The sequence below is a fragment of the Uloborus diversus genome, chromosome 4 (assembly GCF_026930045.1).
Source record: "Uloborus diversus isolate 005 chromosome 4, Udiv.v.3.1, whole genome shotgun sequence".
Taxonomy (NCBI): Eukaryota; Metazoa; Arthropoda; class Arachnida; order Araneae; family Uloboridae; genus Uloborus; species Uloborus diversus.
In genome coordinates, this window is record NC_072734.1 from 82,844,920 (window position 1) to 82,868,387 (window position 23,468).

The 23,468-nt window shown below is 33.6% G+C and overlaps 1 protein-coding gene across 2 annotated transcripts in view; it reads right to left on the reverse strand.

Moving 5' to 3' along the window:
- The window catches only part of LOC129219709 (GRAM domain-containing protein 2B-like), a 138,235-nt gene that overhangs the window by 100,043 nt on the left and 14,724 nt on the right, over positions 1-23,468 (reverse strand). Inside the window, exon 1 of one of the 2 annotated variants that reach the window (XM_054853995.1) lies at positions 18,337-18,479. The exons of the other annotated variant lie outside the window; for it this stretch is intronic. The gene's annotated coding sequence lies outside the window, so the exon portion shown is untranslated. Of the gene's footprint in view, positions 1-18,336; positions 18,480-23,468 lie in introns of those variants that run through there. 2 annotated transcript variants of the gene reach the window in all.

The window sequence follows — 23,468 nt, forward strand, 5'->3', positions numbered from 1 at the left end:
TAACAATCAAATGCATAACTTTTTCAGTGCCTCTTCTTGACCCTCTCAGAACCAAGAAAAACTACACCTTTAACAAAGTGTTCCAGAAGTGTGCTCGAAGGGTCCGGAATTCAGCTGTGTTATGGCACTGGATGGTCTTCTGCCGATTTTTATGACTATTAAGACTTCTAAGTAACAATGTACAACAAAAATTTAACCATAACTGACAGTGTTGAAAGTAAAAGAGGAGTACGCTCACTTCCGGAACACTCTGTATAGTTAATTTAAAGAATTTAATTGTTTTGCCTTCTCATTTTTTATGTTACTTATATCTTTCTTAAGCGCTTACGTTTATTTCCAAAAGATTTCTTTAACTTGGGGTTCTATCACCTCAAAAGCTTTGTTAGAAAAATTAATCATTTTCTATTATTTATTCTTCTTTAATTATTAATTAAAGAAGAATAAATAATAGAAAATGATTAATAAAAATAATTAAAATGATAAATTTAATTATTTTTTCTTCTTTGCTATTAAAGGAAAAAAAAGAAAAAGAAGAATGTTTATGAAGAGCAAGAAGCGTTTGTAATGAACAAAGCAAATAAAATAACATGTTCCCATTCCCACGAAAATTTAGCAATTCTTTTAAATATTATATTTAAAAAGTTTAACCACCGAGTTCTGAATTGTGGGATGAGAAAGCACATTCCTCAGTTTTGATATGGAAAAGTAGGTTTGTTTCATGACAGAGTCAAATAGCGTACTTAATTGTAGCATAATATGAAAGAAGAATCCGTAGTGTGTTATAGAAAAACAAAAGCAGTAATTCTAAGCCAGGAACGCAAATCCCTTTACTGTATGTAGCACACGAAAGAGGACTTCATAAATGTGGGTAAGTTAAGTTCGTTACTGTTGAACTACTGTTGAACTTACTAAATCACGCGATCTAGCTCAAAGTATACACAATTGCCATTGTTAAAATTTTCTAAACCCTAAGAATTTTTGAAAAACAAAAATGATTCCAACGCTTCTGCCACTAAAGACAAATAATTTGACAAGGCTTTATACTAAAGTAAAGGTGTCATTTTAAGCACGTGTCCATTAAAATGCCGTTAAAAATGTTTTATAAGATTGGATTTAATGATATTTTTACGATGAATAACAACTAGAAACCATTGTTTTAACAAAGTAGTCAGCGATGTAACGAATATTTGGTTGCGTTTAGGCTTTCGGCCTATCTGGTATTTCTGCTGAATATTCGATAGGCAGAATAGTTAATAACGAAAATTCGGCAAAATGTAGTCAGCTTTTTAGCGGAGTACAATTAGAATAAAAATATTTGTTTGAATGAGAACTTAGAAATGTTCAAGAAAGAATTAAGTAAAAGTAAATAATAGTGTTATGTTTTTACTCGGTTTTGAAATAATGAGAAAAAAAAACTTTGAAAACAGATTCTTAAGAGTTACATTATATAAGAACCTATTGCAAGAAAATGCACACAAATTTTCAAGACTATAAATTTGTAGAAACACCAAAAACTTTTCTTTAATATCAAAAAGGATGTTTCATACACTTAAGGAGAAGCTAACTTCCTATGTGACAAAAGTTCCGACGTAATTTTATGTAATATGTGTATGATTGTAAAAAGTTCTTATGTAATAAAGGTAAACTTATGTCGTAGAGGTAGCTTTTAAATATAATACTTTAGAACATTTATGAGCCCATCCGACATTTCTCAAGGAAAAAAAAAAGATGAAAGTGACGAAAATGTGTGTGTGGGGGGGTTGGGGGGGGAGGGCAGCCTGAAAAGAAGTTTTAGTAGTCTAAAAATCTGTGAGTAGCCCCTTTGAAAATGAAAAAAAAAAAAAAAAGAAGTTGTAACGTAATGTTATTCGCATTTAAAAATAGCGAAGACCTGACGCGTGATCAATTCCATATAAAAACTAGTTTTCAAAGAATCAAATGAGAAAAAAAACACCAAAAAAGGGGAATAGTCCCATTTTGATTTTTAACCATAAGAATGTTTGAACTTAAAAAAAAATTATGAAACAGTCAAATACAATATTAAAAAAATCTAATTGCTTCTCCCCCCCCCCTTTTTTCACGATGCTAAATTTTCATTCAAAAAACAAAGGGTGAAAATACGCTTGACTGCACTTTCAAGGAGTATTTTCGGTTTTCATTGAGTGAAATACACCTGTAGAGGTGTTAAATATATCTCCGATTAAAACAGTAAGTCGTTGATGAAAATACTTAATTAATAATTTTGCTTCAATCATGTGCTGGCTGAATGCCCTTTGTGGCAAAGATCGTAATACACGTGCTATATTCTACAAGGAATAGCGAAGTAAAATTCGTGAACTTGAAGAACAAAAAAGGGAAAAACGCGAAAAACTGTTACACCTATAAGGAAGGAAAAGAAGGAAAGGAATCGATTTTTTTCCCATTTCCTTACACAACACCTGTAAGCGAAATTTCAGACTGTTGTTCCGAGTCATTGTCTGTGCGCGCTTTTGCGTGAGGTAGCTCTCTGCAAGCACGCAAGAAAAAAAAAGGCTGCCTTCTTTCCCTCTTCTTTATAATGAACGGACACATAAATTTGCATAATGATCCCCCACTTTGCGCTAAAAAACACGACTGCGTTGCTTTTAGGTGTTGCATATTGAGTTTTCATTACTATTAAATTTAATTACTGACAAAAATATACTAAAAAAAATTAAGTACAGAAAACGTAAAAGTATTATTTACACTAGGATCTCTTAACCAGGGATTTTCAACAGCTAATGCGCGGTAAAATTTGGTCGGTTTTCTGAGATTTTTACCTGCTTGTGTTAAAAAAAATTTCATATTCAATAAGTGATATTAATAATATTTTATACGAGTTACATTTGAGATTCCTTTTACAATGTTTTGTGTTTTATCTCAAACGGTTTATTTGCTTATGTATAGCAATGACAAAAATTACTATTGAACAACATTTATACTAATGAAATTAAATCACAATAAAAATCTTGACTTATGTAACAGTAATTTATTAACTACTAGCTTATTACCCGGCGTTGCCCGGGTGCTTCTCAATGCAACATATCATTTACATAATTAAATGGATGAATTCTATCTAAATGACAGTAAAAAACTGCATTCACACCACTCTAGGCTCAAATTTTCAAAAGACTGTAAATAGCACAGAAAATTGAGCATTTGCAGGAAAAATAGCATCAAGTAAAAACGAAAAAGCATGAGACATGTTATCGGGGTTCTGTCAACGATATTCTTTGGTTCTGCCGTGTCCACTGGCACGTTGTCTGCGGTTGAATCAGACGGGCGGTACATCCAATGTCTTAATGCAGAGACAAATGATTGTGTTTCATATCTTGTGGGACAACCTTTTGCGTGGTGCTTCGAATACGAAAACCGTTGTGCTGCCTTTGACGGTTTTGTATACCTCAAGACATTAAAGCATGCTATAGTACTCTTCACATACCTATTATTCTGGGGAAAAAAATCATGGGGTGTTTTCCTAGAAAGAGTCGTGAATAAATTCAATGGCTTTTATCAGTTACAAATATGCAAAATGTGCCACCGTTACAATATTTTCAGATATGAAAATCATCCTCAATGGCCCAAAAGCTAAACAGATAGTCTACTGTTCAGAAAATAAGGAATTCGGTCTCTGTTATTAATAGCCGTTAACATTTCGTTTTACGGATAATTGGCGGTGTTTTTACTTTCAAGGTTTCACGTGTTCGGTAGACTCATTTTATAATTTTTTGTAAGTGTTCAGGAATGTAAGCACATTCCGTAGAAAACGTTCACTTAGTATAAATAACTTCACAAAATGTGTCTGTTTGCCCTTTCCGTGGTGATTTAGTAGCATGCCGTGGAGTAATATTAGATAAGTGTAAATTGTATAAAAAGACGTACGTCAACTACATTTTATTTCCTTTATTTATTTCAAATTTCTATTTTCGTAGGTAAAAATGACAGTTAGATATTAATATTGGCGTCTTGCAACGATTCAAAATTTGTCTAGATTAAAATTTTATTTCAAATTTTTAAAACCTCACACTTGTCGTAAATGTTGTACATGATAACTCAAACTGATGCCGGTAGTAAGAGCACTTATTTGAGTTTGCTGCTCTGAAGTACTTCTTTGAGAATATCGAAATTTTAATTTGCAGAGACACAGTCATCATTAGGGGTAGGAATGGTTCCACTGAATAATAGTTGCCATAGAAACAGTTACAGTTATTATTTTAAGATACATAAAGCATTAAAAATGGAGTACGTGGACGCGAACTTATGGAACGAACTATATAAAACCCGTCAATTGAACTGCCTTATAGAAAAAGAAATAGGCGTGCACATTTTGGTCACTATCCGCGTCGTTTTTTTTTTTTTGATTATTTGCAGGCCAAGAAATTAAAAGAAAGAAAAAAACCGTCTTGTTTCTACTTACAACTGTATAATAGACAATTCTTTTGTTTATGTTTTACAAAAGCTTGTTGCACATTCTGTTCCCCATATCCGCAGCTTCAAAACGAAGGAAATGTATTTCCGCGTTTAGAAACGTAATCCAAGAACTAAAAAGGTAAAATTATTTAAAATTTTCTAATTCTTAAATTTAACTCAAATCTTGCTCCTAAATAGAATTTTTAGTCCCCCTTCCAGCAGCAAAATGAAATACATTTTTGAATGAACCCAACCTTAAGCATGCAACATAAAATTATCCATATGGGAAATAGGTAAATTTCACATGCATTTAAAGTACTTAATCGCCTGGCCCTTCTGACTTATTGATCGTGATACAGAACTTAAGTCTCACTGGAGATTTTAATTTCTTGAAGTTTAAAGAATGATGTATTGCGATTAGCGGATATACGTGAGATACAAATTGTTTCACCTTATCCCTCCACTGTGAACAGAGTTGTTTCTATAACACTGATACGTATCCATTTTTATCTTACAGAATTTTTTCAATGACGGTTGAATTACTTAGTGGTAGTTACAAACAGTAATATTTTCCGATTGTTTCAATAAAAGTTATCGAACTGAGAGTCTTGTAACTGGAAATGGAGCTTTGCTCAATTAATTTCACGATGAAGACTAAAACGAAAAAACTTTATAACGTAGGGTAATATTTCATCATGCCCATTTCAGTAGCAATCTCTTCGTGTCAAAAGTTGCCTCATGCCCGCGAACTGGTTTAAAATTATTGCTAGTCAGCGAAGATGCTCCTTCAGGTGTACTATTGCTTCGAGCGTTAAAGTAATGTAAAATTTTAAACGATTAAGAAATTTGTTCACGTAAAAAATGGAGACATTTTATGCATTTTAAAAGTTTAAATGTAAATTAATATTTTTTTACATTTTTCAAACTTTAAACTTTTACCCTTCTAAAACTATGAATTCCGCCATATTAAATTTTCGTGTGGTTTCGAGTATAAAGGTGCACAGCCTTTTACTCTACCACACATTAGCAATCCTAGTATGATAGTTTATGTACATGTAATGAACCAAATGACTATCCCCCTCCCCCTTGGAAGATAAATTCAATCTACGCTACTACGCACAAAAATGATTATTTTGCAATTCATTAGCCATATTAGTATTTTTACCCCTGGTCTCCGATAACCTGGAGCGATTTCTGTGAAACTTAAGTGAACTGAATTAGGTAAATCATGGAATTGTATAAATAGCATATACATATTGATTTGTTTAAGGATAATACAATACTAAATTATACTTCCGATGCAATGATGTCTTTTAATATAAATTTAGTATTCTAATTGTAAAACTCTTGAAGATTTTATTTCGATAATACCTATCTCATTTCGGTATTTTCTGTGCTGTTTATGTATAGAAAATACAGATCTAAATTTCGTTTACTGTTACGGTATTATTACTTGAAAACTTATCAGCGAAATTTGCAAGCAAATTGAAGAAGCACCACCGATGCTGATTTCAATGCATCCCTGTGTCTTTGCAGGGTGCAATTTAAGAACTACTGAAAGACAGCATTTCTTTTTCGTTCGGCTTTCTTGCCAAACATGCTATACGTTTGTCGCTAATCGACATTAACAGCCATTGTTGAGAATACTTTTTGTGTTGATTGCATTTAAAATATCTTTTGGTGGTTACATGTTGTTAACCATTTTCATTTGCTTTGAACCAAGGTTCACAAATACCGAAATTGAACCGAATTACTTAAAGATTTGACGTAAATCAAGCAATAGTATAAAGAAAATTTACAAATTGTAAATTGGTTTGATAAGGATCATAGAACATTAAATAAAATTTCTGTTGCAAGGATGAAATAGATGTGGTTTTATTAAAAGTAGTCTAATGTTGAAACAGTCGAAGATTGTACGTCAATATTGAATGCAATAAATACTATTACTTTACTCATGTTTGTATTTTCCTGCTATTAACGGGATAAACACTGATCAAAAATTACACGAAGCCTTACTGTTGTGGATTTTATAATTAAACAATATTTAAAAATTATAATTAAACAGTAGCATTCAAATTAAGTAGCACCATGAGTAGCATCAATGGACCCCTGGGACCTCGTAGGTCGCAGTTTAAGAAACGATGTACAGTATCATTTATTATATTTACGGCTTTCTCGTCAAACATGCTTCAACGCTCATCGCTAAACGGCATTGACGGCCATCGTTTAGGATACGTTTTGTGTTGATTGCACTTAAAATAGCTCCTGGTGGTTATATGTTGATAACCGTTTTCATTTGCTTTGAACCAAGGTTCACAAATTTAACGATTAAAGTCAATCTTTGAAGAAACTTCATCTAGGGCAGTTTTTTACGGACTTTTCATTTAGACTAAATTCATAACTATACAAAAATTAGTTCGTGCAGAAAAGAGCAATTTTATGACTCAAAATATGAAATTAGACCTCTCTGGGTGTTTTTAAAATTCCAAAAACCCGCCTATATGAATTCCTGAGCAACAATTTACCTTTGTGCCAAATTTGGAAAAAATCCGACGAAAACTCTGGATTTGTATAAGGAACATACACACATACCCACAAACATACATCCATTTTTATATATATATAGATTTAAGTTTTTTTTTTTTTTTTTTTGTAAACAAAAAATCAAGAACAGTTTCAAGAAACATATAAATGTTTGAACATTATGATTATTTTTCTTCACAGCAGATTAATTATTGCTTAAAAACATCCTTCTTTTTTGAACTATAAATTTATTTTAAACGCAGTTCTGAAAGCAATCCGATGTTAGCGAAAAATATTCCATAAATATTTTTACCAACTGACAATTAGCACAAGCTTAACTTGACTTGACAATGAAATCTATGGCTGCCTGTTGAACGATTTTTACTCTTAAAACTGCAAAACGCGCAAAAAAAATCGATGAAAACCTCAATTCACTCGTATTTTCTTCTATCACTCCTCTCTCCTATCTCCGTACTTTTTAAAATTCTTAAGTCAAATATAGATACATGGAGCTTTTCGCCACAAAGTTTTCGTCTGCTGATAATCCTACCCGCTAAACATTTCAAATAGCAGCTGGAGACACTGATGAGGAAGAGGTGGGGAGGCTGAGAAGGCGTTCATTTTGGCACTTCCGCATACAAGCAGCAAATTACAGATCGCGTGTGACAAAGGCTTCTAATAAGATCACGTGAAGATTTACTAAACACAGTGGAGCGAAGCTAATGCCTATTCAGAACACAAGATGCCATCCATAATTAAAGAGTTGTTCCTTTATGATTCTTCGTGTATTTCGGTAGCTTAAGTCAGTGTTTTTTTTCATTTGCGGATATGTTTCGCGTTAATTTTTAGTTTCGTTTAAAAATGTAATGAACAAGTTTTTAATTGAAGAAGCGTTTTCTTTTTGTTTCTCATAAGTTTTGAAATTTGTTTTACTTCATTTAAAAACAACCTTTTTCAAATACGTAATACTGCCTAAAAATTATTTATGAATATAGAAAAACATTTTTTAAAAACTCTTTCGGAATAATGTTTCAATGCAACAAAACTAGTAAAACAAAAGAATGACTGAAATGCAGCCAGATTTTGCGACATTGGAAAGTTTTGACTAAGGTTTCAAAGCCTGAGTTAAAAGGACCGACTCCGAGAATTTTAGAGCCTTCGACTCTGATTCCTTTACGCTAAAATTTGTCTGACTCCTACTCCATACCATTGGCAGAGTTGCGGAGTTTGAGAAAAATGGCCGACTCCTATTTTTTTTTATCCCAAAATCAGCTCAACCCCGACGCTCTGGTTTTAACTACAATAATCGAAGTTCAAAAGATACTGAAAACTAAAACAATACTAAATATCAAGGATGTTTTAGAAATTCCATAGGTAACGGTGTTTACGACTTGATTTGACGCGGTTTCTCAGAAGCAAAGTATGTTTTCATTCACTGTTTAGAATGCTCACATTTTAAAATATTAGCACCAATCGAAAGAACGAACTTTTATGCGCATAATGGAATTTGTTTGGAACTTTCAAGTTACACAGACATGAGTAATAACCCTTTCTAGCAAATTTATAACACAACTTTAAACCTTTATTTACACAATAGGGAACAATTTCATTGTTGACCAGATAAGAAAGGAAAGCTCAATTATTTAAAATTTTATCTGTTGTCAGTATATATTTGTTAGCACTTATAAAATATTTGTAATTGATTTTATCAAAAAAAAAAAAAAAGGCTTTTAAAACAATTTCCAATCTTTCCTCTTGTTTCTGCTTTTGCTATTAACAAAACTTAGTAATTGTGATTACATTTTCTTTTCCGTGGTTTTCCCATAGAAAAGTTATCTGGAAAAAAAGTAAATGTATTTCAATTTTTTATGCGTTCTGACCCCAGAAGTTCATCTTTACATGAGGCCAATAATTGGGGTCGGTTTTTTTTTTTAATTAAACTCTAGTTCTTGTATATATCCATCTATTTATATGTATATATTTGAACTTTTATGCAATATATCTATATATATCTTTCTATATGTTTATATCTTTTTTTTTCTATCTCCGTGGGTGTAAAGGTGAACGAAATTCCCTCGATAAAAATGTTTTCGCCACATCGCGGACTGAAAGTCCTGTCAACAAACAAACGTTCCTAACAAACACGTTCCGAAAACAGCTACAGAGCATTTGACGTGAATGCTCTTTTCTCACATGTATTTGCGCGAGTATATTTCTTTTTGTTGAAACCTTCCAACGAACAAATGCATTTTTTTATGTCATCTAATACATATTTGATTTTAATACTTTCGGATGCAGCTGGAACGTGCCATTCAATGTGACAGACTCTATGAGACTTGAAAATTATTTACAATAGCTTTGAAGAAATATTTCAGAGTTGAACATTAGAATTAAGTTAACACTGTAGCTAAAAGAAATAGACATAAAACTTCAGAAAAATAATTCAGTACTAAGCCCTCAGGTCTTAAATTTTGACATTGGTATGAGGCAAGTGAACTTCATTCATTCGCGAGGTTTAACCAGGCTACGGAGTCGGACTGAACTTTAGAGTTTTGGAATCGGAGGCTTTCAAATTCCGGGAGTCAAAAGTCTGTCCTTTCCCTTTCAACTTCTCGGCCCCGGGCTTAACTTATTCTTGACAAATAAAACATATTTTCTCAAAAAAAAAAACTTTTGTCTAATTTTCGTACATAAAATAATGTTATTTCTCATGGGGCTGCTCATTGGCACCTTACTATTTGCAGACGGTTGACCTAGCAACCATTCCTTTATGAGACTCCTTTGAAAATGCCATCCAAGTATGGGTATTATATCGTACCCCCGCGAAGGAGGTGACACAACTAGAAAAAAAAAAAAAAAAAACAGCAGTGGAGGAAATAGAGGTTTTACGCAATAGGCGCTTTAAGCTATTTAATTTCAAATATTTCAATAGCGCCCCCCCCCCCAAATGTAATGTTTACTGGTTAGTTTTTACTGTCTGTTGACTATATCGCCTTTATGCCACCACGCTCCAACTATGTAGGTTAGCTTTGTGCGAGTTTTGTGGCAAGAAAGAGAATTAATTTTAAATTTTGGGTCAATCCCTAGTATACGTTTTTTCCCCTTCAAATTTTGAATTGTGTCACTTTAACTGCCAGGGTACGAGGCAGTCATAGCTAAATCGGAGCAAGTCCATCTCAAATTTATCCACTTAAGCTCAAAACGTAGTAGATTTTGGCTACCGGAATGTTATGTTCATAAATTTGGCGCTTGGAGCTAAAATGGGTTAAGTCATAATGAACTTGATTTACCTCAACTCTGAATGCCTCATATCTCTGGCGGAAATGCTAAAATCTACATAACTCAGTACAGAACGATTGAAAAAAAAAAAAAAACGTCGACAAGCAAATAAAAGATCATAAATCATCATTTTCTTCATTCATATTCAAAATAAAAGTTGGAAGCATTGTGAAGAAGCTTCTTGTGTTTTTCAGAAAAGAAAACTAAAATCAAGCATAGTCGAAACAAGTTTTTCTCGCGAATTTTACGTTATTTACTGACAATTTTGCAAACGGCGTGTTGAAAAAATAACTGATTTTTTTTTTTTTTTTTTGTCGGGAGCCAACGATCGTGAGATGAACTATAACTGAATGTTTGAGAAAATATTTCAAATGAAGACATAACATTAAACCGAAAACGTGAAATTTCTCAGCACAAAGTAATTGTTACCAAAGTATAGCGAAACAGAATTTTTTTTATTTGAAACAGTTCATCTATAATGAACTATATAATCTTAAAATTGGTGTAAAGTTCAGTTCTTTTAAATTACATTTTTAAATAAACGAATAACGTATGAAGTCGTATCGCATCAACGCAACAAAAAGAATCAAACTAAAAAAAAAAAAAAAAAAAACCGGCACGTGGAGAAAATTAAGGTTTTACGCTTTATATTACTTTTCTCAAACACTACAGTACGTATCAAACGTTTATGACGTTGTGTATATTGGTTGGTTTTTTTTAGTCAAAATTTAATGAGCGTACCACAACTTTGAGCATTTTTTTTTTCGAAATTATGAAATTTTAAGTACATGTGCATTAGGGTGGTTCAAAAATACATATTAAAAAAAAAGTTTCTCCTAGATAACTGAACACCCCTCAATATTTTTAGACTTGGATAGTAATATACTGGAAGAATTTTAGCTTCCTATTTCAACCGAAAGAGGGTGCTCAACCCCTCCGAACAACATCATAAGTATGGGGAGGGGAATTAAAAACTACATTGAACTGAAAAAAAAACAATGCTACATATTATCATATACACTAGTAATATGCAGAGACATTGCAATAAAATAATTATTTACAAAAAAAAGAAAAAAATCAGCTGGGGAAATTAAATGTTTCTAAATTTGTGGCATTTTCTATGCTACGGCCAGTGTTAAATTAAGGGGACATTGAGCACCTTCTTAAAATTTGAGATCGAAGCTAAAACTTTTACAGCATAATACAATTAGTAAGTATAAAAAAAAAAAAAATAGGGGATGTCCTGGACTCTAGCTGAAAAAATGTTTTCTTTGAATCACCCTAGTGTACATTCATTATAATGTTTATACGACACCCCAGATGCCTTATGTGAACTAACTTAGTGCTACATGAAATACACCGCCAGCTCAGTCAATTCCAGCCGAGGACTGCAGTTTCGTGCTTATTAGTACTCATCAGCTCGGCATAGGATTAACTGAGCTGGAGGTGGAAAACCTCTTAAGGAAGCCAAGAGTGCCAAACAAACTGGTAGCTAATATAGAATTAGCACTGACCAGACGAGTGACCGAAACAATAGTTCGGTTCAACTCGAATATTGCAGGCAAGGCAGGTATATTCAGTAAATTACCGCCCTATAGCCAGGGCTAAGGCAGAAATACATACTTCTATGTATTAGCTACCAGTTTGTTTGGCACTCTTGGCTTCCTTAAGAGGTTTTCCCTCCAGCTCAGTTAGTCCTATGCCGGGCTGATGAGTGCTAATAAGCACGAAACTGCAGTCCTCGGCTGGAATTGACTGAGCTGGTGGTGTATTTCATGTATTTCTGCCTTAGCCCTGGCTATAGGGTGTAACTTACTGAATATAACTTAGTGCTAGTTTTGTGCCAATAAAGCACTTTTTTTTTTCACATTTTAATGCTGTTTCACTTCTGTGATCGGGAGGTGGCATTATTTCTAAATCTAAAATAAACACCTCCTTAAGCATAAAACAACTCCACTTAAAATGTGATAATGAATCAAATAAAATTATATTTAGTCTCGTGTTCTGAACTTATTTTTAGTTCGCTTAATATATGTAAATTAGGCACAGCGCCAGGCTGAAATTCTGAGAAGGATTAAATTAGATTTTGAAGGAAAAAATGTTGTCAGGATAATAAAATATTTTTTTCAGATTATATCTACTGCTTGAAGCTAATAACTACTGAGGGTTCGACTATGTAACGAACATTTCGTATTTGTTTTTAAAAAGGTTCCAAAAGTTTTTCTTAGTTGAACTGGCAAAAGTATCTTTCATCTATACAATTCACAGGGTTGGGGTTTTGGACGTCCGAAACTGATTTTAGACAAGAAAGATTATTTTAACCGTTCAAAGTTGGCTAAAATTGTTCGAAAGTGTCTTAAACGGTCCAGAAGCATGCTAAAACTAAAGGAGTCAAATCTAATCACTTTGCATTTACTGGAATATTAGAAATGCATAAATATAAATATAGTACGGCCCGCTTAGTAGAATAGCCATTTTGTCACGAAAAACTATTCTAATAAGCGGGATATTCCATTAAACAGGATCAAAAGAACACAATTGAAAATGTATTATTTTAAGCAGGATATTATTTTAACCGATATTCTAATAAGCGTGCTCGACTGTATCAATTAGTCGTAAATAAATATTTTAATTTTTTTTTCAGGAACGTTAATTACGATACCTAAATAAATTAGTTTATATATTTTACGTTAAAAAATAAACAAATTTGTCAATAACTCAGTTACATAGAAACTTCTTCCAGTGAAAGTTATTAGTGTGATGGAAAAAAATTCACTATTAAAGTAACTAATTTCAGTTCCGTTCATAACTCAAAGAAGTTATATTAATGTGTAAAATTTAGAAGGAAAAAAGCTTCTCAAAAAAAAAAAAAAAAATTGGTTTCTTTTGCTCATGTTTTGCATGGTAAAACACTTCATGGTCAAAAACTTCTTAAAAATCCTAGATTGAAGAACAATAAATTGATGATGACATTCAGGCACTTATATTTTAAAACTAAATTTTAAACTTTGATCCATATTTTTAACTAGTAGTACCCGCACGGCTTTGCCCGTAATAGAAAATTAAAAGGTCTTTTTGGTTCGCCTGTATATTTACAAATAATGTATGGTGAGTTTTCTCGCCAATTGGCTTGTGCCCATGTTACGGTTCCACGTTGCGATAATTTCGTAATTTACTCGTCCATCTTATGATAATGTTGTTCTTGAAATTAGAATAGAAAAAGAACAACATCGAATTTTCCAAAAATCGCTTCGAGGTGCACACCCCCATGCTATAAACTAACTTCGTGCCAAATTTCATGAAAATCGGCCAAACGGTCTAGGTGCTATGCGCGTCACAGAGATCCTGACAGACAGAGATCCGGACAGAGAGAGATCCTGACAGACAGAGAGACTTTCAGCTTTATAGTAAAGATATAATATATTCTGTAACTACAGTAAAAAAAAAAAAAAAAAAAAAAAAAAAAAACAGGAACTTGATAATTTTTGGTAAAAAATAACTTTTGCTTTCAATTAAATTTTAATGTTAATAAAACATTACTTCAATGTATTTTATTTATTCTGCTTTTGATATCTGCTCACATATTGCGATTTTATTAAAAATACAGTTTTGGATGAGGCCGTCAAAATCATGGTTTTCAAAGTAGTGTCCGAAACTTAGTCAACCTTGCAAACCTCCAATTACAAAGAGGAAAGGACACCAACAGTCGAAATAAAAATTATGGGCATGGTCTTATGTATGGTAAAGTGTCAGTGTCATGGTGATAATTCAAAATATAACACCGAAACATATATAAATGCGCAAGAAGACGTATTTAGGTCTCCATACGCGTTTGGAGCAAGAGTTCTCAAACACTTAATCTAGAACACACACACACAATTTTCTCAGATATCAACATAATCAAGATAAATTTTGAGGTAGTTTGCTGGACTTAAATAAAGAAATGCGCAAAAAAAAAAAACCCTTAAATTTACGATGTTGTTTAACAGGAACATTTCAAAAACTTTAAACACTATAACTTAAATTAAACAACTATAATTTAGGAATACTTTTTTAAAATAATATTCTGAGAATGTATCCAGATCGTTCATATTGTGTCAATACTTTGTTAACTTTTATTTCAAAAATGAAACTTTTTTTTTTTTAAGTCTCGTAATATTTGCTAATGGTAGAAATGCATCGAATATTTGGGTGGCATTCGGTATGCTGCATATTCGGCAGATAAACCGTATATTCGGTTCAGCCGAATACTTTATCATTCGGCAACAGAATAGTAAACAAATTTATATGTTTGACAATTGGTAAACAAACTCATTTTTTATACAATGAATAAAAGTTATAGTGTGTTACCATAGTACAAAATGAATTCAAATTTTTACTTATTAATACTGTCTCATTCAAAGTACTAATTTTAATTTTAGAGAAAACACTCGGATGTTAAATCATCAGTTTCTATTGTGAATTGTTCAGTTACTAAGGTGACTAAAATAGCAGAAAATCACTTTCATAAATTGTCTTGATATTTAAAGCACCTTGAGTTTTCATAAATAATACAAGATAATTTATTTATAACATTGCATGTTATCATGATTTATCAAAATCTTAGATCAAGAAAGAAATAAAAAGTTGTACAGAATTCCTGATAAATTAGCCATTTACCATAATAAATTGCTTTCGTCACACATGGGAATGATGTCATTTATTTATTTCAGATTAATTTTAATACTTAATGTAAATAAATTTAGGACGTTAATGGTATCTACAAAATCAAATAGGTCCTTACGATGCTCGACTAAATCCATTTACCATTATGAGCTACCCCACCATATTGCTTGTCCTGCGCTTAACGTATCTCTCATATAGCTTTTATTTTAGTGAAACAGTTTACGTGAACACTATAATATCAAGTGAAAATTAAAAAACAGTAGGGTCTGGTGGGGGAAAGTGGTCAATGGGGTAAAGTGGTCATACGTCAAATAAATGGCTATAGCTTGGAAATAAATGTTCGAATGAATGTAAAAATTTTATTTTAGAGTAGGGCAGTTAGAAACTACATTTTGAATACAAAATTTTACAACTGGCAAAATTTTATTTGGTTAAAAAATATATTTCGCGTGAATATGAAATTTTTTTAAATCTAAACACCTATTTTAACTTCCTTGGGAAATTTTGTTTGTTAGAATTAGGAACAGATTGACTGCACAGGAAGCTTTCTACATGTCTCAAGAACTCTTACTCATTAGTAGTTAGCTGAATCTATTTTAGGTAATTTTTTAGAACAATTTAAGTAAGATGGGGTAAAGTGGTCATAATATTAGGCTTAACGAATATTGTTCTTCTAATGTCACTTAATCTTTAAGTATGAGGCAGATACAGATTAAATATTAGTTTTACTTAAATATTTATTGTTTTTACAGTAAACGGGGTTAAATATACGAGTATATGCGTATATATACGCATAAATACTCGTGTAGGCACGTACATAGGCGTATTCACATAAATGCGCCAATAAATGCGTATATGGGTATGTCCAAATATTTTTTTTATTCACACAGCATTAACATTCTACTATACACTTATATATTCGCTTATACTCGTATATACATGAAAACTTATATACTCAGGTAGACATGTAATATACGCGGTCGTACTCGAGTAGACACTTACATACAAGCATAAGAAATACAAGTATACAGGGTGAGTTTAAACTCTTGTGCAAATTATTAAAAGGTGTTAGAAGGGAGGATAAGAAGCAAGAATCATAAGGAACATATGGTCACAAACACAATGCTGACGCGCTACATGCACGCAAAGCCAGAAACTGATGGATGCAAAAAAAGTCACAAATTTATTACACAAAGACAATTTTACACAACATTTTAGGTCTCAAGAAAGTTTTCAAGAGAATGATGAAATTTGCGGCCTGCAGCTGTAATACATGTGCGTCGCAATCACAAAGCACTCTCTGTTGCAATAACGAGACTTTTGAAAAACTTTCATCAGCCGCTGCGCCTTTGTTGCGATGTTACTACAGGCCGTAACTTTTAACTGCTCTAAATATTCTTAAAAACAAAACTATTAGGTAAATTAAAATTTGTGCAACAAATTTCTGCCCTGCTTTGCATCCATCAGTTTCTGGCTTTTTGTGCATGTAGTGCGTCAGTGATTATAACTTCCTTATGATTCTTAGCTTCTTATCCTTTCATCTCACACCCCTTTGATTTTTGCCCAAGAGCTTAAATTCACTCTGTATTCCGACATGTATATGAGCGTATATTCTTGTGTATACATACATGTACTTTTCTCCGCACACACCCCACCACTTAGCTGTAAGCCTTAGGTTCCACCGTCCGGGGGGTCCGCGTAGCGGGCCCCCCGCACGGCTGGGTGCGACGGTCGATAGTCGTCTAGGCCACGGACGGTCTTGGTGCATATTGCGCCGGGAAAGGTGCCCGTGCTGGGCGTCAGTCCAGCTGGGAGTTTACCCCTTAATGTGCGAACCTTGCTCGCCATGAGATACGGGATATCTCTCCGTACATACATACATGTACTGGTGTATGCATGTAAATGTACGTTATACGTCTATACAGGTATATGATCGTGTTTACGAGTTTACATGCAAAAATACTTGTGCTTCCATATTATATATACGTGAGTAGATACATACCAAAGACGCACTGGATGTATCCACGAATTAACTCGTGTATACCCGTATATGTATGTATGTACACATATTTAGTATAAACGTCTACTATACGCATATATACTCCAGTATGCACGTATTTTCTCGAGATACAAGTGCATACGCGCATATGATGTTCGTTTATACGCGCATATACTCGTATACACATGACACGTGTATACACGTGACACGTATATACACGTGACACGTATACACTCCTGTAGGTAATCACGTATACATGCTTATGTACTCGTATATATGCTTATATACTCGTATATACACGCATATACTTGAGTAGGCACGTGCATGCATATATCTGGTGTATACATGTATCTGCTCATATAGGAACGTGTTTACTCGTGTATAACACGACACGAATCTATTCGTGTATACACGCATGTACTCGTGAATATACTTATAACTATAAAAACAACCGAAATATACAAGTTTTAGGGTTATTTAAAATGGTTTTGCATCTATTTTTAACCATGACCACTTTACCCCATGCTATGACCACTTTCCCCCACCCCATGGGGTAAAGTGGTCATAAAAACATAGGGAAAGGAAAGTGCTATAAAACTACTAAAATCAATGTTTTGCTTCCTAAAATTCAATGTACCGTGTTCTTTCATAATGCAATGTAAAATAAGAATAAAAAAAATTTAAGTGTTTAAAGAATTTGTTGTATTTATTATCCACGTAAGTTGAAAACCTGCGATTTTATGACCACTTTACCCCACCAGACCCTACATAGTGTAGCAAAAAATCCCCCCCCCTAAAAATATAGGGACAATTGACATATTTTTAATTAATTACATAAATACGACACAGAAAACTAATATTTTAAACATTGACATTTCATTAACTATAATAATGCTGCCGACAGTTATATAACAAATTTACTTGAAACTTTAAAATAACATGAAAAGCCCACAAAACAATGTTAAAAATCAAAAAGAGTCTCCAAATTAAATAGCAAACTGAACTCACAAAAAAAAAAAAAAAAAAAACCCTGGAAAATTGAAGACATAATATTGCTCAAAAATTCTAAACAAAAGACCGTTAATAAGTCACACCTTTCACTCAAAATGAAGGGTGATGCTGAAATTACACAGTGGATTCTAGTTGGAGAGGGTGGTGAGTTGTATAATTAATTACACTGAAAAAATAAAAAGACAGTACAAAATTTGCAAAAAAAAAAGCATGTTGTAGAAATTAAATTATCGTTGTTTCTATTTTTTACTTTTCAGCAAGAACGGCATATATTCATCGCATCTATTCATATCAGGAAAGAATTTGAATGGTTCAATAATTTAAACTTTAAAAACATAAAGCTGCTGAAGACATGCCATAAACTCAAATTCAAGACAGTCGAAATCAAAAAAGCGCAACAAACAAACACCAACATAAAGAAAAACACGTACCGAAGTGATCTGTTTTCACAACACGAGAATCTGTTGCAACATTCCGAAATTTGCACAGAAGCCGGGTGGAGAGCGCTTTCGGAACGTCTTCCGCGAACGATTGAACGAGCATCGTCTGCGCCGGCAAGGCGAGGCGCTTACCGTGAAAGTAAGTTCAGAGGGGAAAACCGGCAGCCGATTTGCGCATTCGAGATGAAGCAGACATGAAAATCGAATTCGGTTTTCAGAAATGGAATGTTGCAGCGGAGCGTAAAAGAGTTTTTTTTTTTAATTTCGCTTTGTTGAAAAAAAAATTCTTTTTTCTCCGTGGGATATTCTAATGCGTAACTGAAATAACACGAAAAAGTTTTACACAATTTAATTAATATAAAGTTTACACAATTTCGAGATTTTTTTTTTCAAACTTATTTAAGGTATAGCGACAGCAATTTTTCTAACACTAGCAGCCAAAATGAATTTTCTTTGATTTCAATAACAAAAACACATTCCACTAGAACGGACCAATTTTTAACCTAACCGCCAGGATTCACAACTAAATGTTTTAAAATGATCTGAATGGCATGTATATTGTCCTTTTCGTGGAATATAGATAATATATCTTTTGAAAGAATCATCTTTACTACAGTTAAGTTTCTTTTTTTTTTTTTTTTTCATTTGATTTTTACTTTCTGTGTATTTCTCACATTTTACGTTTTCCTGTATTTTAGGATTTCTAGCGCAGTCCCTTTTAGAAACGTAAGAGTTTCTCTGTATTGTATGATTTTTTCATATAAAAAAGTAGCATTGTTTTAAAACAATTTAAAATAACTAAAAAATAACAATAGATTTTAGTAGTTTATCATTTAAATTCATTTTCCTATTTAAAATTATTTCATACTGATGTGACCACTTGTTTAAAAAAATTATTTTGTACCTGAAACACGAGAGGGTAAGGAAAGAAATAACAACGTCAAAAAGCACAAATTGCAGATTACTACAGACACGTGTTTCGGCGTTACAAGGAACGCCTTTTTCAATGCAAAAGAAATGAGCTTATGGATGAAGCTCATCCCTATACATATTTAATGCCTCATTGTAAAAATCTCGGCCCCCTTCATGCTCGGGACCTGAGCCAACTGGCGTCTCTTCTCCCTCCCACCTCCCCCTGTGCACGCCCGACTACATTTCCCTATTCCAGATTGATGAATCCGTAACAAGGACGAAACTGCTAGTCTCTTAAGTGATGACCGGGCTGTCGGTATAGTGCAGGTAGTTCTGCCTTAGCCCTGACTTAGGGGCGGTAAGTTACTGCTTATTAATTGCCAATATCAAAAATATCAATTTTTCAAAATGTTGTCATGCAGCTTCTTAATTCTTTCTGGCACTGTTTAACTTTCACGCCTTACCGAGCGAAATACTGAACTTTTCAGGAGATTGTCTCATGCTACGTTAGAAACGTATATATAATTTTAAACTATTTTTTAATACTTGAATTACAAGTGAAATTGCTTGTTTGAGCTCTAAATAAAAGTACTGATTGTTGAAAAATAATGGTTACAGGCTTGAGGTGAATGTGATTGCTATAACTCAATACTAGGGCGTTGAGTGACACTGGTTGTAGTTACAATGAAAAGTTAACTAAGTCGGACCTCCATATATCGAAGTAGCAAATTGCCGGAAAAAAATTCGATATATGGAAATTTCGATGTATAGAAACGATCTTATTTTATCATAAAGCTCTCTAAAACATTAATATTAAAGCTAATTTTCGTGCATGAAACCCTATTTCTGATTTATACGAGCATTGGATTAAATGAAAGTTAATAACTGAAAAATTAACAGAAATTACATTTTTGTGCCTTCATACATCTTCATTCTTCGGCAATTCAACCTGATTCGCAGCATGAGGGGATTTTTGTTTTGACAATGTAATCGAGAGAAAAGTGAAAAATCAATCTACTTAATTTGAATTATTTTTACTGAAGCTAAAAAGACTAGGAATGATAATCAACAAACAAAAAGAATAACTTGAAACTGATTTTACAGTGTTACTGGTTACAACTAAGATTTCAAATAAACTTGAGGGAATTTAAGAAGTCCAGAACGGAACAACCTATCTACACACTCCTCAAACCCAAATTTCTTATGAGTTTCTTAGCAACCTTTAGTAAACATAATTTTCTTCCCTAACCTTCATTTTTCATAAGACAAACAGTCTAAAATAAAAAAAAAATCTACGAATATCTCGAAAATTTTTTCGATATATAGAGATTTTTTCGATATATAGAAACAATTTTTCTATGTAATGAACATTGAAATTTGCTGGGATCTCGATATATAGAAAATTTCGATGTGTGGAAGTTCGATATATGGAGGCTTGACTGTATTTCGTGGACAGAGATATTTAACATTATTTTATGACAGAGTTTGACCAAATTTAACTAATGTTATTCCACGGTACAGATAAAATATGGGCGTTGTAAGTTGTGGTTATCACATACATGAACCACAGTCTGTCGCGTATGCAGAGGGTTAAACTCAATATTAGTAGTCGTTAGCCGCAAATGGGTGATCACTTTATTGAAAATGCCTACCAGAAAAACAAGCGACCATATGTTTCTATATTCATTAAAAATCATACTGTATATCGGGCTACAACAACACGCTTCCAATACTGAGACGTTCAGCGCATCAGTTGACTCTACCTTAGCAACGTTATTCAGAACAAACTACCTTTTTTTTGCGCTGAATTTATTTAAAAGAAAAAAAAAATGCTACCGAGAGTCAAAAGTGACTACAATTTTTTGTGACTCTGGTACCCAGCAGCTAATATTCAGAATTCTTAGTCTAGAGCTTTACTGGGGGCGGGGAGGGATTTGGGGATCTATCCTCCCCTCCGAAACTCAGAAATTATGTGTCAGCCCCACCCTCCAAGCATGTGTAAATCAGGTACGAAGTAAGAGAGAAGTTAAAAAATATATATTGCGCCCTCCTGGAAAAAGTTCTGGATCCACCCTTGACCACAGTTGAGGGATTAAAAGCGGGTTCCAACACAGCAAAGGGACATTCCATGTGACGGTACGGACATTTTGAGTAGTTTTGTCACTAGATTTTGTTTCATAAACAAATAATCCAAGCTAGAAAGTTATTTTTTGACAGCAACAGTAAACATTTGTCATAAGAACTATGTAGAACATCAAAAGTCAATTTGAAGAAAATAATTGAACGACATGCAATAAAAAAATGCAGTGACGGAACGGGACCCATACGAGTCCCGATCCGCCACGGGCAGTTATTACGTATTCATCAATTATTTTATTGAAAAACGATAAGTTGGATGTTCTACGAAATTCTTATGACAAATCCTTACTGTTGCTATCAAAAATTAAATTCTAGCTTGTTTTATCTCCTTTACTAATAATAAAGCTGAAAGTCTCTCTGTCCGGAGGATGTCTGGATGTCTGTAGGATATCTGTAGGATGTCTGTGAAGCGCCTAGACCGTTCTGTCGGTTTTCATGAAATTTGGCACAAAGTTAGTTTGTAGCATGGGGGTGTGCACCTCGAAGCGATTTTTCAAAAATTCGATGTGGTTCTTTTTCTATTTCAATTTTAAGAACAAAAATATAAGATGGACGAGTAAATTGCGAAATTATCATGACCTGGAACCGTAACATGGGCACAAGCCAATTGGCGAGATACGAAATGATCATAGCGTGGAACCGTAACATGGGTACAAGCCAATTGGCGAGAAGATTTACCATACATTATTTGTAAATATACAGGCGAACCAAAAAACCTTTTAATTTTTCTATTACGGGCAAAGCCGTGCGGGTACCACTAGTTTGTTTATAAAACAAAATATACTGAAAAATGTCCCGTTTCACGGAATGGAATGGCCCCAAAGTCGAAGCATCAGGATAAATGCAGTACATTGTGAAACTTTCGATACTTTTGTATCTCGATTTGTCATTGTTTCAGGCGGAACAATATGGATCCAAACCTTTCATGAACTAATTTATATCAATCTCAGTAAGGGCCTTTTTCTATTCTCCTACTGATGAGCTTTCCGTTCTTCTCTATGACCGGAAGGGCCACTTTCTTCCATCAAAGAACAAAAGCCTTAGATCTCGGCGATAAATCTTAAATCGAACGTAGCTGGAACTCAGAGCGCACGACTTGCTTTGTGATAGTAACCGAAACAAAAAAGATTTAGAATCAGTTAGTGAAACCTACTGTGTGTAGGTAACGGACCGCCATGCATTGTTTTGGTCAATGTTTTGATGGTTAAAAATTCTGATCAATAATATTAGTCTAGATTTTCGAATTTGTTCGTACGTGCAATCACTCAATAAAACTCTTGAGAAACGATTTCTATTTTGAATTGCCCCTTTCATCTCTTAATTGCTTTTTTTAAGGGGCTAGGTCCCCGTGCTAGCTTTGCTCGCCACCTCCAAACACCATCTGCTGCGGCTTTTGGCACACAGTGGCATAACTTGATCACAGAGAGATGGCTAATGAACTGAAAGCGGAAACATAACACCTCATTTTGTAATAGGTCGGATCAGCGAGCACGTGCAAGCAGAAAAGTTTTTATTACATACACGATCTCGCTGATCAAGTGATAATACCTACTACAAAATGCAGTGTTCTATTTCCGCCCTCTCTCCGTGGTCAAGCTCTGTGCCAAATCCTAACTACTGTATGCCAAAAGCTCAGACCATAAGCAAAGAAAGAATAGTTAATATTGCCTTGGAGGAGAGGGATAGAATAACCACATTGTCCACAGAAACAAAAAATACTTCGAATCACATTTCTCAACAGCTTCAAAAAAAAAAAAAAAAGAAAAGAAAAGCTGCAAGAAAGAGATCTTGACCAAGCTTTTGGAAATGGGTGCGGTCTACACAGTTCATCCCCTCAATCGTTGAGAACATGATGCAGAACAACAAAAAGGCAAACTGTTCCAGGAGCACAAAACATTATGCCCTCAATTCAAATTTCGACTATTTTCCAGAAATTCCGGGTACCAACAGCAAGTTGGGTAAAACATTTATTTGCTCAGGGCACTGCACTTAACTGCACTCCAAGGTCTCTCGTACCTAACACTGTACGTGGTTTAACCATAGATGTAGTATTAAAAAAACACACAATGAGA